The following is a 9908-nucleotide window of genomic DNA, read 5'->3' as shown; positions in this document are numbered from 1 at the left end:
GAAACTTGTTAAAATATAACTCTTTCATAATATGCATTATTTTCTTATGTAACTTTTAATCAAAGTATTTTTATGAGTAAATGTATTTTGAAGACATCTATGTCCCATCTGTTCAAAATGTTTTGTTGTCCATGTAAGTGTTTGTCATTGAATTCTTAGATAACTGTCGGATAGTTTTCTACATGTAACGATAGGTGTCCACAAATCTAATCGTTCATTTTGCATTAATCTCCTTTTCTTTTCTTATTAAAACTTGTCAACTGTACAGTTCTTGCTGAATGAGACGCGGCTATTCCTTGATAAAAAGATGCGAATCATATTCAGGCACGTTTTGAATAAATAAATATATTGTTTAATTTGCACTCGTCTTGAGCGTGCTCTCTGTAGAATCTAGTTATATGGTCTTGGTCATGCTCGTTAGCTTCGCCGTCTCCAACTACATATTTACTATCTTTGATATCATTCACTTACATGTGTGCTAAATTCGCCATCAGGAGCTTCGCTTTCTGTTATTTTTCCTTACATGTGTGTCAAATGACGGCTCAGTAAGAAATAATTTTGTCTTCTTCGCCGAAGATCATGGTTTTAGCATTCTTTAGGCTCAGTCTCGTACTCCTTCCTTACAAGTTGTAGAATACTTGAACACAATCACTTCCTCTGTAGACTCAAAGACTATAGCCGGTGTAATGTTTCTCTTCTCCACCAATGATAATCAACATATAAAGAAGCTCACCCCGTTCGCTAATATCAATTCAACTTCATGACTTAATCGAATTGGGTAATTAACACTCTTTCGATTTCGACTCCATTCTTGAGTGTGTTATTGAGTAGTAAAATTCCTTGGTTTCTTTTATTCATATCTCCTTTGCCAACATTATCTTTTTAAGTACGACTTTTAATTCGAGTTATACATTCACGGAATTAAGATATATTTTCTTCGTGATCTGTATTCACTTTTATGCTTAAACACGACTGCTAACCCGTTAACCTCCTGTTTCATCTTCTCATCAGTCAGTTTCTATATTGCCTTCTGTTTCCAATGTTCAAGATTATACTTTAGACCTCTCGACATTTCACTATGCCTTCGCTCAAACTTGTATTGTGTTATCAACTGTTACGATTCAAATGTCTTAAACTAACTAATAGAAAAGAATGAAAACCAACAAGTTTTGTAAAATTACATAAACAATTTTTCCCTAAAATACAAAGTGAAAAATGTAAAATAACTTACAATATGGTAAAAGGAATCCTAAACAGTCCTAAAGTTCTATCACAAGTCCAAACGTATCAGGACTCCAAATGAGTTCCAGTGGTATTCTGAAAGAAATTAAACCTATTGTGCTGATGCGCCAGTAGTTTGGAATAGTTTGATGTGCTAACAGTCTTGGTGTATTATAATGATATAATCCAAAATGCCGTTAAATGAATTTACTGTAATTCTTAAACAGCTACTTAGTCCTAAAATCTGAACACTTTCTAATTCCAAAGAATGCTTTAAATAAATAAAATCCTCTCTTCTGAACACAACTAGAGCTGATTCTACTAAGACTGATGTTTAAGATAAGAATACTAATTCTCATGTAAAACATCCCTTGCATTTTGTATGCTAAGACGCAATCTCAGACCCAGAATGAGTGTCGATTATTAATTTCAAGAAAATTCTAACTTGTCAACAAGGTCAGGTACTTTAGCAACTAACATATCAGAAAGCAGGTCACCTGGTTTTCCTTGAGGGAAGCCCATGACCTGAACTCAAATTCCATCAAATTCGTCAACGAGATTTCTTTTAAACCTTCCAAGGTCAAGAGGATGCATCAAAATGTTTACTCTGAGTAAAAGTAAATCCCATTATCTTGACGCTATTTAATGTGTTTTAAATTTCCCTTACAATTTATAATCATAAAAATCAGCATACATTATATATATATATATATATATATATATATATATATATATATATATATATATATATATATATATATATATATATATATATATAAACACAACCTTTAAAACTGAGATCGTTTAGCCATTATTTCACGCCTAGTTTAATATCACTTATGTAATCGTTGTTTCATGTTTTCCATTTTGTGAAATAATATTTGTAGTTATACAGCAAACAAAGAACGGTCAGCAATATTTGAGCTTTATGATAGAGAGTACTGAATATAGGTACGATTTATGACTTTGATGCATTTTAGTATTTACATCGTTGTACTAAAATTACTTTCATGAATCTATTTTTTATTTTTTATTTTAAACTTGGATTCAGAGAGCGAATTTTAACAACTTTAACAGACTGTATATTGTCTGATCTCTGGTATCATAATTGTACTATTACACTCGGCCTTTTTCTTTTTAGCACATTTTGTATATCAACAACCATTTCGAACTCGTCGGGATATTTCGATCATTACGTGTTTTGCACAAAATTTTTTACAGTGCACTCATCAGCTTGTTACGATAAAAATACAAAAAGTATCTTCTGTCATCTTCTAACATACATTTATTATACTATAATTTCTTCAAATACTCAATTAATTCAAAAATCATGTACATTTGTTTTGTAGTTTTTCAAATTGGACCATCAATCAAACTCTTTTTCGAAGAGATAATAAACTATCTATAATTGAAGGTGTGCCTACGATAACTAAGAACCATCCAGTAAACAACGGTTTGTTGCCTAGCAGTATTCTTCCACCGCATTTCTTGCAAATGTCCTTTGCATTATACGTACATGCCTTACTGTTCCTACTGACAACGGAGTGTCGGAGTTCAAAGAGGTTTTGAAGCAGCATTTCTTGCACAAACGTATTCAAAAAATATCATTATACCGCAGATAATATCGAACGTCCACATTCTAGTCACCGGGGTTGTAAAGAAACCCGCTTCCAAAAACACCCTACTATCGGCTTAATTTCACTAAATTGAAAGGAAAAATATGACCCCTGTTCCTGGACTAGATTTAGCTATACTACTGTTGTACATTTTAACAGAATATTTATGAATAAAAACGACGTCTAGTGGCTAAAACAAATCTACTTACTAGCTTGTCAGTGTGTACTATTTTGATTGATTTCTCTGCTTTTCCTTGATGAGTAAAAGAATGATGCCCCATGTCAACGTACTGGGAACTAATTTGCTATAGCCAGTTTGTTAGCAGGAATGTTACGTAAGGGGGAGGGGGCTAAATTAAATTTTGACAATCTCCTACCTATTTTCTCACAACCCCAATATATTTTGCGACGAGCTTACTGATGGAACCGTTTCCTTCTAGCTGGGTTGCGGAGTGTGATGTAGTTCTCCTTGAGATCACCTTGCTAGGGTCATTCACACCTTATGGGGAAATCTCTACAAGTGTATTCCTGGCCATTTGATATACGTTTTCTGATACAGTTTTGTTTTGTTTTGATATGTGCGCACATACTGACCGAATAGAATGCGCGAAAAAGACATTTTATCAAGATTGTGTGAACCTATAAATAAAACATGGACAGTTCCATTATGCCACTAGAAGTTTCAGTTCATAAATAGTCAAAAGAGTTCACATTTCGTGTACCGTATACACTCGCGTATAAGTCGAGTCCAACTGTATATAACATAAACCCTTATCACGCGCCAACAGATTTGGCCTACTGATTGCACCAAACAAATTGCATAGATCCAGATCTGCCGGTGCATTATGAGACAGCATATTCATACAGCTTGCAGTTGGATTGGACTTAGAAGCGATTATATGTGATATGTATTTCGTAAAGTCAGGTGTAATAACAGGTAGCGGATGTAAAATGGGACTAAAGAATAAACTGCTGACTCAAGCACGCAGACATGACATCTGCTTCTGTTTGTTTTGGGGTTGTTTATTTAATGAAAACTACTGTGTATCAGAGTTTAGAATTTCATAATATAAACTTTTCAATAAAATATTGTAATCCATCAGATTTCATTTCATATCAGGTACTCATTAAGACCACTGGAAAGACGATCATTATTTGTACGGTATAATCCTTGCATTAACATGTCGCCTCAGCAAAATACGAAATCTGCTTATATATGGCTGAACTGTATCCTAAGCTATGTGCTTCAAGATATGTATAGTCTTTGGATAGAGTAGTATACACTATACTTGCCAATTACCATTTTCATCCTTCATTTACCATACTCACTAAAGCTCTTGAATTCAGGCGTTAAATAAATTATATTTGACTGATATATCCAACATTCAACTGAGGTCATTGCCCGACTTTTAAATTTTTTTATTTATTTGTCATACATCCGTTACAAACATCTAATCATATTTAGCTACTTACAATTAAGATTCTTCTAATTTGTTTTTAAAAACTAAATTGTTGTTTTCCGTTCAGTTTTAAAATATCCGTTTGCATTATTTGTATGGAAGATGGTATTGGTAGTATACACATGCACGGTACCACTACGATAGCCATAAGTACAGCTGTCTTATCCTTGTGATCTGCTCACCAGTCAACGCTTGACCATCTGCAACCAACCATTCGACTATCGTGGTGGGATAGGAGTTTGGGGGAGGGAGCGCTGGAATATTTTATTTTTTAATCTGGGTCTCAAAAAGCTTTAATACAAAAATGCATTCTTGCTCTGATTTATTTGAGGAAATAAAGCGGAAAATATTATATAAGTCGAGAAAATAAATTTTCCAGGTACAAGAAAAAATATGTATCGGTTGAAAGAAAATCAGATATATTTATATACCACACACACACACACACAGAGACAATAAATATAACTAACTGTTGACGCTACTTAGAGTTTATTTCTGTAGCCAGGGCACTCTTTTGTCCTTATATTTTCAAGTCATCTTATTTTTCGCAACACTGTTTACGAACAAACCTTGTGTATCTAACCGACTAATCGACTTATGTATGCTCTAATTCATATATGCGGACAAACATGTTTCATCTTTTACTAACCCAGTAGGTTAACTGTGCTTTAATGAAGATGAGAGTATTAATTGTCTAGGCTGATTTCATATAAATCTCAAGAGTGATTTTGGTACATATTAAGTGTGCAATGATACGTTTCTTATAGTTGTACATATTAAGTATGCAATGGTCCCTCTCTTACAGTTGTACATATTACGTGTGCACATGATCCCTCTCTAATATTTGTACATATTACGTGTGCAATGGTCCCTCATAGTTGTACATATTAAGTGCGTAATGATGCCCCCCCCCCCTTGTGATTGTTTCTTCTCAAAGATTTCAAAGCCTACATATTTTCATATTCTTCACTCAGAAAATGATTACTGGTACAAGAAAAGTTGATTTCCGTTCTATTCAAATATGATGTGAACGAATTTTCTTTTTCCTGAAGTAAGTTTATTCCATGAGTCCACTTTCTTCTTTCGTCTACGAATCAAAATCATCGCGATGAATTTCATTTCTTCTATTTAAAAAAAAAATCATCGTTCTTTGCGAATATATCGTTATAAGAGCGATAGTAGTGATTATCTTCTTTCTTCATACATTATTCACACTTTCACGTCGAAAGTTGGCGCTGGTCGAAACGATACCACAGGCTAGCGCCGCCCTCGGTACCCCATCCACCCCTGGAAACAAATACCGCTAACTCCGCGAAATGGAGCTCCCGCCCTCGCTGGGATTGGCGCCCAGGGCGGTCGCCCGTATCGTTCAACCCTTATGATGACATTGCTGATTACAGTACTATCTTCTTCATACAAGTGTCATTTTAATCAGAACTTGCAATCAACTTGAAAAAAGTTGTATCTCATGAATGCACCTCACTCAGCAGAAAAATCTGTACTTTCTTGCTTTAGAAATAATTTTACTAGCAGAGATCTAGTAATTTCTATATTTTGCAGAAACTGTATCAGTCATGAAGGCTGTATCATTTTCAGAAAGAAATATTATGGTCAAACGATTTGCAATCATTTTTAAGCAAGACCTTTTAATTTTTTATCTAAACTTTACTCCAATCGTTAGACCGCTCCGGCGGCCTAGTGGTTAGAGCGTCCGCCTAGGACGTGTGAGGACGAGGGTGCGAACCTCGGCGAGTCATATAAAAGACTTCTAAAAATGGTACTAACAGCTGCCTCGCTAGACGCTCGGCATTAAGAGGCTAGTGTTAGGACTGGTCGGCCTGGTGTCAGTATAATGTTACTAGGTGGGTCTGATGCCCCGGTGCTAGACATCACTATAAACTGCTACACTGCAGAAATCGTGGCGATATGGCTGACAAATTATTAAAGTTACGTTAAAAATCCAAATCACACACACACACACACACACCAATCCTTATATATATATATATATATATATATATATATATATATATATATATATATATATATATATATATATATATATATATATATATATATTATTATTATTATTATTATTATTAAAGGTCACTTAGGTTATTATCGCGTTAAAACCCATCAAAGAAGGGTTGCCTGGAATTATTGCTGGTTGTATGCTCATGTAAACATACAAATGTTTAACAGAACTGTAGATCCGACTCGTTTTCTCTAGCCAAGGCTTCTTATTGACCGAGATATATTTTTACGTATTCTTGTTTATTTAAAAACTTGTTTACGAACAACCGTTGTATATAATTAACTAACCGATTTATTATATGCTCTAATTCAAATGTGCAAACATACAGCACATTTAAGTAAGCCGGTAGGATAGTTTTGATTTCGTGAAGATGAGACTATTTATTTATATTTATTTATATGTCAAAACCTCATCGTAGTCGCATATATTTTATTTGTCTATAATATGTTGCATTATCGTTGCTTTAGCAATCTCTTATAAATCTTGAGAGTGTTTCTTGTAGATGTTAATTGTACAGTTTGCTCCTCTATAAGGCTATCCCTTATGCAGCCAAAATTCGCCTAATTTGTTAGTATTCTATAGATCACGTCACCGCTCCGGTGGCCTCGTGGTTAGAGCGTCCGCCTCGGATGCGGGAGGTCGTGGGTTCGATCCCCAGCTGAGTCATACCAAAGACTTACAAAAATGGTACTAACAGCTTCCTCGCTTGGCGCTCAGCATTACGAGGTTAGTGTTAGGATTGGGTGGGACACCACGCTACATGTCTGCGACATGATACCAGTCCTAGACATTCACTATAAACTGCCACACTGCAGACATCGTAGCGATATGACTGAAAAATTGTTAAAGCTACGTTAAAAATACAAATCACACACACACACATCACATAGATAACGTCCAACGCATAAACACCCTCTTTCAAGGATTTGGTATAAATGCGAATAAAAGAATAACAAAAAGGAAAGAAAAAAAAACATTGAGCAGTACTTAGTAAAAGTGTTATAGCGAAAAGTTAAAACGCAGTATGAGAAAAAAAAACCAGAGACTGGTGAAGGGGGGTGGGGGACACTTAAAGGAAATTACTTTTTCAGCATTATCGAGATAAGGGACAAAACTACATCCACTTAAGCCACTTCAAAGCCCATAAAGACATACCTTCACCTTCAGTATGATCTTATTTTTAAACATGATTTGATTGTCTACTCAGCACATAAATGACAAAATGTTTAAATGAAACAAAGAAATGGTGTGCCTCTAAACGTCACGTAAGCTAGTAATACTTATACGGACATTTATATGGAATGATCTTCTTACGGTGATTTTATATATACAACTGATGCGTAAATAGATCATATTTTGCTCATCTAGTTAGCATGCGAAAGGTGTTGCGCCATAGGTATAAAAAGAAAAAAATATACCAGTCAAATAACACAGCTGACAAAGCATTTATTGCTTCGGGGTTTTCTCTGGCGTTAAATAACAGCTGATTTGTCAGGGCCGTCGTAAAACTCTGTTCAGCCAATCAAATTAGTAGAAATGAGCACACCTCAATTCGACCTCGACCTTCAGTTGGCCTGACTTAATGACTTGTTTACCGCATTTGTATGGTGGTCTAAAAATCATTGGGTTCATGGTCGAAAATAAGAATGCGAAGAACGAGAGGGGTTGGTAAATATATAAAAGATAGACAAATACTTCAAAATTAAGATTTCATAACTGTAAAATATCTAGGCCTAATCTCTCTCTCTCTCTCTCTCTCTCTCTCTCTCACACACACACACACACACACACACACACACACCACAGAGAATTTAAGTATAAACGGATTTCTCTCTTTATTGTTCATTCGTGTATGCAACAGTGTATTAGCATATAAAGGATGCATTTGCTGACAACGTACTTTTTTGCATTAATCTATTCATTGAAGTTATGGGTTAGAGCGTCCGCCTCCGGTGGTCTAGTGGTTAGAGCGTCCGCCTCGGATGCAGGAGGTCGTGGGTTTGGTCCCCGGCCGAGTCATACAAAAGACTTACAAAAATGGTACTAACAGTTGCTTCGCTTGGTGCTCAGCATTAAGAGGTTAGTTGTAGGACTGGTCGGACTGTTGTCAGGAAAATGTAACTAGGTGGGACATCATGCTACATGACTGATAAATTGTTAAAGCTACGTTAAAACTCCAAATCACATCACATCGCATTCGAGAGGTCGCGGGTTCGAACCTCGGCCGAGTCATACCAAAGAATTAAAAAATGGTACTAACAGGTGCCTCGCTGCTTGACGCACGCACACATTTAAGTTAGGTTAGTTCTGTTGGGTTTGATGCGATTGTTCAACACATGACAGGCTATACATGAAAACAAATTTATTTGATGGAAGAAAAACCATGGACCCAGGGAAAGCTTTCTCACATGTTGGCCAAGTTCACGCGGACATCGGCGAGATGTGAGTGATCTGTAAAGACGAGCGCCATATATCACTAGCCACCCCTACTCCCGGGCCTCCGAAGATAAATTGATGCTGAACAAACATGTGTACATTTATATCGTACGTACACTTTCAGACATGCGCTGTGGACAAAAGAAATGTTACAAAAAATTCTTAGCATTTATTTGCAAATATATTCATCTGTACTTAGTCTTCAAAACAATAATTTCCTATTTAAAGTCAGTAATATGTTTCACAATATGCGATGATTAAAATATGTGCATGATAGTTATCCAAAATCGAGGACATACTTCCTGGTGTGCAACCACGTGTTCTGGCTTGGCTCTTTTGAATTTTTCTAGTTCACCTTGTAGTACTTTGGATTGCGTGTCCGAAACTTTGCATGCATATTCCAAGATCTGTCTTAGTAAATCCATAAAACTAATTATTTCACATTTTATGTACAACGTGATAAAATACACTCTGATACTTATCTTGCCTATCTTTTTCGTGTAATGTAAATGTGTTTAGTAGTTCGGGATGTTTCACATTGTGTCCATTAATATACATGTGTGTTCACGATTTTTATTATGGGGACTATTGGAAGATTAACGTCAGCTAAATAGAGCCCGTCACTACATAAAGTCATTAGCATTATCGTTGTTGGTATTATTATTATTAGTAGTAGTAGTAGTAGTAGTAGTAGTTATTTTGTATTTGTTTAGTTATTTAAAACGGCGCATATTAATTGAATGCCTTTATTCTATTTCAAGTCAAAAGTAATTGTAGTTCCTAAATAACTAGTTTTGATTCTTTTCCCAAACAATATATCGAAATAAATTAATGAGATATTTTTTGTCCTTTGCATTAAATTATTATTTTTTTCACAGATATATGCATGCTCCTAATCTATACCAACAAGTAGATCTCTTGTTTGCTTCTTTTCTTTTTTTTTTCTTTTTTTTTTTCTTTTTTTTTTTTTTTTTTTTTCTTTCGTACATTAATTATACGCGCTTGCAATATTGTCAGGAAAAAAGAAGAGATCCTATTCTTGACTGAATATCCACAAACTCTTTCACATATAGACACATCTGTAGATTTCCTTCCTGCATTCATCCCAAGGTTCTTATAATTTAGTCCAACTACATTTCA

This window comes from Sinohyriopsis cumingii, chromosome 15, assembly GCF_028554795.1.
Source record: "Sinohyriopsis cumingii isolate HCF-2022 chromosome 15, ASM2855479v2, whole genome shotgun sequence".
NCBI classification, from domain to species: domain Eukaryota; kingdom Metazoa; phylum Mollusca; class Bivalvia; order Unionida; family Unionidae; genus Sinohyriopsis; species Sinohyriopsis cumingii.
The sequence above is the reverse complement of the archived record's forward strand: the minus strand, read 5'-3'. Positions refer to the sequence as shown.